This window comes from Dasypus novemcinctus, chromosome 15, assembly GCF_030445035.2.
Source record: "Dasypus novemcinctus isolate mDasNov1 chromosome 15, mDasNov1.1.hap2, whole genome shotgun sequence".
In the NCBI taxonomy this organism is placed as follows: Eukaryota; Metazoa; Chordata; class Mammalia; order Cingulata; family Dasypodidae; genus Dasypus; species Dasypus novemcinctus.
Window position 1 is genome coordinate 109,578,449 of NC_080687.1, and position 8,882 is coordinate 109,587,330.

The 8,882-nt window shown below is 46.7% G+C and overlaps 1 pseudogene; it reads right to left on the bottom strand.

Moving 5' to 3' along the window:
* Nucleotides 1-234: 234 nt before the first annotated feature.
* On the bottom strand, nucleotides 235-8,518 carry LOC101443524 (serine/threonine-protein kinase MARK2 pseudogene; annotated as a pseudogene).
* Nucleotides 8,519-8,882: the final 364 nt, after the last annotated feature.

The following is an 8,882-nucleotide window of genomic DNA, read 5'->3' on the forward strand; positions in this document are numbered from 1 at the left end:
CCAAAGAAGGACCTACCAGGGGAAGCCAAATGAGTTCCCCAAACAGTCACATAAGATGCCTCTCAGGTGGCCGCCCCCAGCTTCACAGCCCACCGCCTACATCGGGAGCCCCCCTGAGCCTTCTCGCTGCTCCCTGTGATGCTTCCCACACTCCTGCCTACCTAGGGGTCTCTGCCCAAACTAGAGATGGTATCGACCCTCTTCTTGGGCAAGCTTTGAATAAACAGACTCTGCTCTCATTTGAATTCTCTTTATTTCTCCAGAATGAACTCCACTCTCCTACAAAGAGGAAGATGGAGAAGGCAGGAGAGGGGTGCAGGGCCCCAGGGGACACAGGCCAGTCTCTGCAGCAGCGTGGGTGGGGCGAGTGGCCCCCTGGCAGCGAGGCTCTGCAGGCCGCTCCCCTGGGCCCCCAGATGGTTCCCTTCACCTTCGGAAGCTGAAGCCCCTGGATCTTAGGAGCCGATGCTTGGAAGGCCTTGTGGATGAGGATCTCCTCTGCAGGTGGACCCAGTGAGACCCGCCCAGCACTGCAGACCTCCGTCCTCCATGCCCTAAGCCCTCCAGCACACGTGGCGCTCATGCCCAGCAGCCGACACTGTTGTTCAGGTCCAACTACAGCTGCTGTGTCCACACCTGCTCATCTCCCCCACTGTCCTTTCAGGCTCCGTGTGGCGCATGAGCTTCTTCCTCCACAGTAAGTCTAGGGAGAGCAGCCTGGACTCTTCCCATGGTTTCTATTTTGGTCACTGCCTCTGCTTCTCCTCACCAGAGGTGGGAGCATCTCCATGTGCTTTTTACTCTCAGGTTCACAATGGACTTCTTATTTCACTGCCATCTCCCAGACTCATTCGCCAGGACATGGAATCAAAGACAGCTCAAGCACAGCTGGCTGCAGCCCCTCAGGCTCTCTGGACTGGGCACCACAAATGCTCAATGGAGAGGCCAAGAACCAGGAACCCTGCAGCACGGCCTGGTGGCCTCACCACTCCACAGCAGCAGCATGGATTGAGTCCAAAAACAAAACATCTTCCCAAGCTAAGTCCAAGAGAGCTCTGTCCACAGAGGGCAGCTCCCACAGCAAGGCACCTAGGGAAATTTTCCCTGCATTGGGTCCCCAGCTTCTTGTTCTAGCAACAGCCAGGCCAGAACACACCCAAAGGGAACCTGTTCAATGTTAAATGAAGATATAAGCACGTCGGGTTTGCCAGGAGGTCATTGAACCTCAGCAAATACCGAGGGGAGAAACCAAGGTCCACTCAGTAGACTTACCATGGAGGACGGAGACCAGGAGCCCCATGGAGCCCACAGAGGAGATACGGGAGACAATCACCAGCAGCCACGAGTGGGACCTCAACAGCCAAAACATGCTGCTGTGGTGTGTGTCACACGGGGCTGGGGGTGTACACAGGGCAGGATGGGGGTGTGCAGAGGCCACGGCGAGCTCGCAGTGGGGGTCCAGTGAGGAGGACCCCAGCACCTCCACAGCATGCAGAACATTACCAGTAACTAAGGAGCTTTATCCAGCTCCCAGGACATGTGGCGTCAAGGGGCAGCCCCTGGGCCTCACCACCAGCCTGGGAGAAGGACAGGAGAGGGGAGCAGGCCCAAGGCAGCTCTGGGGTTCTGCCTGGGGGTGTGGGCAGTGGTCGCCTGGGCAGCGAGGGCCTGCCCCCCTTGCCTGCTCTCCCAGAGGGTGCCTGGGAGCGCTTTACACCTGAAGCAGCTTTGTGAGTCTGGCCTCAATGTCTCTAAAGGCCCTGGAACTCCCAGACACCCTTTTGACCTGCACCCCGTGGAGCCCCCGCCGTGGCAGCCTGCACACTTCCACCCTCCACTGGAGGAAGTCCTCCTGGCCGGGCGTGCCGCACATGCACAGCAGCCCGTGGGGCCCCTTCAGGTCCCACTCGCAGCCAAGTGCATCGAGCACCCGGCAGATCTCCCCCATTATCTCGTGCGGCTCCAGGGAGCTCATGACCTTCATCCTCCACTTGGGGTCCCGTGACCGCGGCAGGGCCCCCTGAGGGCCCACTTGGTTGTCCCTCCCCTGGTGCAGCTCCTTGCAGGCACACCCTAGGCACAGGAAAGTCCAGAATCGCCTCCACATGCTCGGCTGGCCCTGCCTGTTGGCGGGAGGGGAGGCAGGCCTCCCGCTGCAGGGCAAGTTCTTCTGCTCACCCCTGACTTGGGGTGTTCCCCTGGGGATGGCTTCACCCGTGCCAACAGCGGACAGGTGAGTGCTTCCTTCAGAGCCTCCTTCCCTACTGCTTCTCACGTGGGAGGAGGCGGTGACTGCAGGGCCAAGCAGGGGACCCTCCTGACGACGCTCCTTGGGGCAGGGCCTGGCGGCCTGGGTGGGCCTCACCCAGGCCATCCGGGGCTGCTGGTGCACCTGAGGCAGGGCCAGGGGCCCTGCGGGGGAAGCCGACGTCTTGGAGGCTCCTGGCTCTGGCATGCGCTGGCTCTCCCGGCCCTTGTCCATGACGGCCTGACTGAGGATGGTCCTCTGCAGGGGAGGAGAGCTGCAGGGTGGACCAGGGCAGGGGGCAGGCTGTGCTGGGAGGGCACAGAGGTGGGCTTCTCCCACTCCTGGCCTGGTAGGGGGCTGGGTCTGCGGGGCACTGGTGGAGGTCCCCTGCTCCCATCTGCTGTGGCCCAGCAAAAGATATATGGCCATGACTTCATCATGTCTGTCATCTTGCAAGGACGCCTGTATCTCCTCCTCTTTGTAGCCCATGGCTACCATCGCTGCTATCCGGTGGGGGTCCTGGCGAGCTGGGAGAGGCTCCACATATGGCCTCAGTTGTGCATGCTCATAGCCCGTATTGACCCACGGGTCAGTCATTATGTCTGGGAGGCTTGACCTCCTACAGGGATCCACTGTCAGGCACTTTTGGAGGAGATTCCTGCAGTCCACAGACAGGTAGTATGGGATGCGGAACTCCCCGCTGAGCACCCGCTCCTGCAGGAGCTTGGAGTTCTGTGCAAAGAAAGGGAACTTCCCGCTGACCATGTTGTAGAGAATCACCCCCAGGCTCCAGACGTCCACGGCCGGCCCAAGGTACGTGTGCCCCTTAAATATTTCGGGGGCAGTATAACAGGGAGTGCCGCACAGGGTTTCCAGCTGCTGGCTGATGTCAAAGGTGTTACTTAATCCGAAATCAGTAACTTTCACATTCCCAGCAGCATCCAAGAGGAGGTTGTCTGCTTTTAAGTCTCTGTGCGAGATACACTTCTGGTGACAGTACTGCACAGCAGATAAGACTTGGCGAAATTTTGCTCGGGCCTCCTCTTCCGAGAGAGGGCCATGGGCCATCAGGTAGTGCAGGAGATCACCTCCATGGGCGTACTCCATTACGAGGTAGAGCTTCTCCGGGCTGTCAATGACTTCAAAGAGCTGGACGATGTTGGGATGGTGCAGGCTCTTCATTATGCTCACCTCTCTGGAGCGCATGCGGAGGCTGCTGGGGCTGTCCTTCTTGTGTATGATTTTCACGACTACCTCATGGCGGGTGAGGACATGCCGCGCTAGAAAAGTCATGGAAAAGCCACCTTTGCCTAGTAATCGCAAGAACTGATAATTCTTCAGGTGGGTCTCCTCCTTAGCCCTCAAGGCTGGGAGAGGCCGCAGCATACTGGATTTTATGCTGGGCTGGAGACCCGGTGACTCTACGCAGACTTTCCAATGGGAAAGCCTGAATAACTGATCTAATAAAAAAATAAATAAATAAAATGCTAAAAAAAATAAAATAAAATAAAAAAATATGATAATAAATATAAACAGGAGTAAAATAAAAGGAAAAGATTAAAAAAACAACAAACAGGCAAAAGGTAAAAGCAAAATAATTTTTTAAAAAAGTAAATAATAAAGAAAACAAAATCGGGAGAAAAGAACTAAGACAAAAAGAAAAAATAAGAAACAAAATAAACGAATCCACAAATGATAAATAAACCAGCGAAGGGCAGTCCTAGTCCACAGGTCACCACAAACAGCTTCCTGGGTAAGCGGACACTGAGCCTCAGCTGCAGGGCCTTATATAGGGGCAGCAGGCCCCGCACAATGGCTCCTTGTGAGGTCATCCAAGCAATGGGCCAGTCCAGGCTGTGGTCATCCTCAGGGGTTTCTCCTCACTTTCTGGTCTCAGAAACCCTCTACACTTGCCACAACATTATGGAGGATCCCACAGAACTTTGGGTTTCTGTGGGTTCTAGCTCTTCCTAGTTCCTTATCAGAAATTATAACCTAGAATGCCACAGTGCCTTCTACATTTCTAGTTTGAAAACCTTAATGATATCTGGCTTTGAAAGAGTTCAGAATATCTACATTGGAAATATCCAATTCTTTTTCTATAACTCTACACGATCTGACTCAAAGGGATCCACAACTCAAGTGATAGCGTGGTTCTCTCTGAAAATGTTCTGTTGCTTAAAGCATAAGAAGGTACATTATTGGCATCTATAATGCTGAGGGAAAGATTGCTTTCATCCTACTTTCATTTCTTGCTTTCAGTTTTGCCCAGGTTTTCTATTGTAGCTGTCTCCCTTCCACAAGCCAGAAAACTCACTGGAAGACCTCCTTTTTCCTGTCTTTACAAGTAGAGAGTGAAGCTGTGCATGAAGAAAGCAAGTCTTCTACCCTTTCTTCTCCAAGTCATCACTCTGGGCTCGGTCTCCCTCTTACTCAGCATGATGGCGGTGTATGGGAGGTGCACATGGCACTGACACCTCATGGCAGAGAATGGTAATTCCTACATGACTCTTAAAAGCTTCTCTGAAATATAATATCGCTATGCACTTGGCTTTGCAAGTCTTGAATCTTTTTGATACCTCAATTCTTTCATTATTGCCTACTTCCATACTGATTTATGAAGTGAACCATTTTCTATACAAACTGAATAGAACTATTACAGACTGGAAGAAACTGGAAAGTGAAAAGATCACTTACTTTTGGTAATGTACAGTGGTGATGGTAACACGACATTGGGAATATAATTAACACCACTGTATTATATATCTAAATGTGGATAGAAGGGGAAATTTGGGGTGGTATATACACTGATAGAATAAAAATTAAAAGTAAACAATAGGACTACACAATACAGTGAACCCTAAAGGAAACAGGACTATAATTAATAGGACAATTATATTCTTCACAATTGCTAAAAGATGGAAAAACCTAAGTCATCATAAACCAATGAATTGATAAGCAAAATCTGGTATTTTCATACAGTGGAATATTATTCAGAAGAAAAAATCAATTGCAGAAGAAAAGACAATGTGGAGGAACACTGAGCATATTAGGTTGAGGAAAGGCACCAGACACAACAGGGCAAATGCTTTATGGCCTCACTAACATGATCAAAATACAATGAATAGACTTATGGAGATGGGACTATGAAATGAAGTTAGGTGGGAGATGGAATGTGGATGAAAAGGGGAAGATGATGCTGGGTATATATAGAATACTTATTCAGGTAAAATGCATATATGGGAATGCTTGAACTTGATGGCAACACATTATAATGAATGTAATAAACACTGATGATTTATGAATGAGAATGTGGCCAAAAACAGTGTCTAGGAAAATTAAGGTTAGTTAGAGGACAGCTGAAGAATACTGGGAATGTAGAACAATGATTTTGGCAGGAGATTGTGATTAGTAAGATAGAGCAATGGGCTTCTACTACATGTTAAGAATGTGCTGATACAATGGAAAAATACAAATTATTTGGAACTATAATTAACACCATTGTGATGATTTTCTACCAAAAGCAAGGTTGATACTACATTAATGCTCAGGGCTAAAAAAAAAAAAGACAGGAATTTGGTTTTATGAAATATGAATAGGACTAAGCAGTTCTTCTCTTATTTTTTCATTAATATTGCATAATTATGACATTTAACTAATCTCTGTATCTTTATGAACACTACAGGAACAACTGAGTTAGAATTTGCAATTAGACCAGATAAAGATGAGATGGAAGTTTTTAGGAGGAATGTATCCATAACTTGTTGAGCTGCATTTTTCTGTTATATTTTTCTGAATTTGAGATAAGGTTATAAAAAATAGTACAATGATAATAATATTTACTCAGTGATGGTAACAAAGGTACCACACTAATGTAAAATGTTTAAAATGGGGGCAGGAAATGGGAACACTTTATGCATCTTTCTGGAAATCTACAACATCTCTAATAAAAAAAATCTTGAAGGCAAAGATAAATACCTCTTAATACACGGGGCAATGAAGTGGTACTAAGAATTGTAAAAAGGACAGAATTTGCAGAACTCAAGTAAATGCTGCATTTTTTAAGGTGGGGATAAGGTGAAGGATGACATATGAGTTTCCAATCCCAGGTGAGAGTCAAGATCAGTTCCAAAAGGGCAGCTGGATCCACAGAAAGATAAGAAATTACATTTTAGACACATTACACCAGACCCAAAGAGGGGACATTCATGTAAAAGCTACCAAAGAAAAAAGGTGGATGCTGGATTCAAACAAATTGATGAAAACCCAATGCTTAAGTTACAGATTTGCGGGTAATTGTATAAAAAGCACAAGTAAATGTGGGTAAATAAGGGATCTGCAAAGGGAAAAAGACTGGAGAGGGTAAAAAGCAAAAGTAAAAAGCCTTGACCACTAATATTAAACTGAGAATATGGAGGAAGTGTAAAGGAGGGAGAAATAAGGGTCCAAGAGGATCTGAACAATGGGGCTGCAGAAATCAAGAAAAAGCAGTGATTCAGGAAGAATCTATGTCATAGGAAGGGGCTTTTTATGACTTTGAAAGTCTGTGACTTTCTAATCACTTTGAGAAACAAACAATGTGATAGAGTAAGAAGAAACACTGGATTTTGAATCACTGTTTTGACTCTTCTTAGTTCATTAGAACTACAGAATATTTTCACCAAAAAGAATTATGTAGGTATAGATAGATAAATGGATAACCAAAACTTACAAGTGCATGTAGAAAGATTTACTGGATCATATCAAGGATCAATATTGTAGACAAGGGATACTTATTTCTTTTACCCCAATTTTTCCAATAGAAAAATTCCAAGTCCTCTAAATTCATTCTCAGCATCCAAAAAAACAAAACAAAACAAAACACCATCCACAAAAATCACATTACATAGAATAAGAGAAGTGTAGTCCTTCAACCATACCAAAAGAAGGGTGTCATAATGAAATATATCACTAATTCAGAATTAAAAGCATTTCTTTGAAAGTATAAAACTAAAATTAGCACTATACTTTTAAATACATGTCCCAGAGACTTAAATCTTTGGTCTGTTCACATGCTGGCTGAGCCCTGAATGTCAGCAGAGTTGCAACACCTACTCACCGGTTCACTGGACTCACCCAGGACAAATAACGAGGAGATGATGGTGGACAACACCCATCCCAAGGAACAGAGAGTTTGTGCAGCTGCAAGCAAGATGGTTCCATCCATCTGCCCCATGGGAACTAAGCCCCTCTCAATTAGAAACAAGAGTGGGCATCACCATCCCCAAATCCTCAAGATTGGGGAGTGAACAATGGACTAAAGTCGACTTAGTAGTAGACAATTAAAGACTTATTGCTATTTTATTCTAGCAGTGGAAATTACTTTGACCATTGTAAAGGCACTGGCCACCAGAGGTCCTGAGGGGGAGGAAAAGAGAAGAATAGGTTCAACATGGGTGCATTTTCAGGACACTGGAATTGTCCTGCATAACACTGCAATGACAGATACAGCCTTCTACACATTTTGTCATAACCTATAAAGTTGTGTTGAGCAGAATGTAAAGTATAGTTCATGCTCAGTATCAATGCTTCAATATGTGTTCAACAATTGGAACCAATGTACCACACTAATCAAAGATTTTCTTAATGGAGAAAAGTGGGGGAGAGTTTCAGACTCTTGCTGCAGTTGACGATGGCTCAAAATGGCGAGATGTACAATGATATCACCTCCAGACTGGCACGGTGTCATGGTGCTAAAGGGCACCATGCACCAGGCTGGTGGAATACTGGAGCCTGCCTTCCTAGCTCTTCTCTAGGGTCAATGGTGCTGCAACATGCTGGCTGGATGAAGGGCATACCAAGTGGAGCAATGATTACCAGAGACATGTAAGTAGAACTTAAACACAATTGGCACTATGGCCTCCTCCCATGGAGAGAGAACATGGATGGTATTGCAAACCTGGAGCTTAGATCTCTTAATGGCCACTCAAAAAGAAACGCATGCAGTAGTTGCTGCATTAATTAGTATTAAGCACAGAACCTATATGCCTAGTGATTATAATGAGACATTTCTGTTCTAGATCATCTGCAGAGGGATACTGAACATGTTAAAAGGTCCTGGTAAACTTCATTTTCTAAGTAGTTAATGAAAGGCATGCTTAACCCAGGTCTCTTCCTAGCCCTTATTCCAAAACCTGTCCCACTCAATCCTGGGGCTGACTGGCAAACCCACATACCATCCTACCAGGGTTAAGCATTTTCCCACCAGGAAGGAAAGGGCAAACAGGTGGCTGCCACGGCAGGGGCTCCATGGGGTGCAGGTCAAAAGGCTATCTGGGAGCTCCTTTAGAGACACTGCACCCACAGTAACAAAACTGCTTCAGCTTTAAAGCAATTTCATGTTCCATCTATTCTTCCCTACTCCTCCTCTCATGACCTTTGGTAACTACTATTTTATATCAATTTTACAAGTTCTTCAGTTACACATGCTAATAACTACAATAGCAATAAATCTACAGTGGTCCATGGTTGCCCTCCCCATTTTGTTTATCCCTCAGTCTTGAGGTATTGGGGATGACATCCACTCTGCTTAAGAATGAGAGGGGGTTTAGATCTTATTCAGCAGATAGAAGCAATTGTCTTGCTTGAAGTTGTA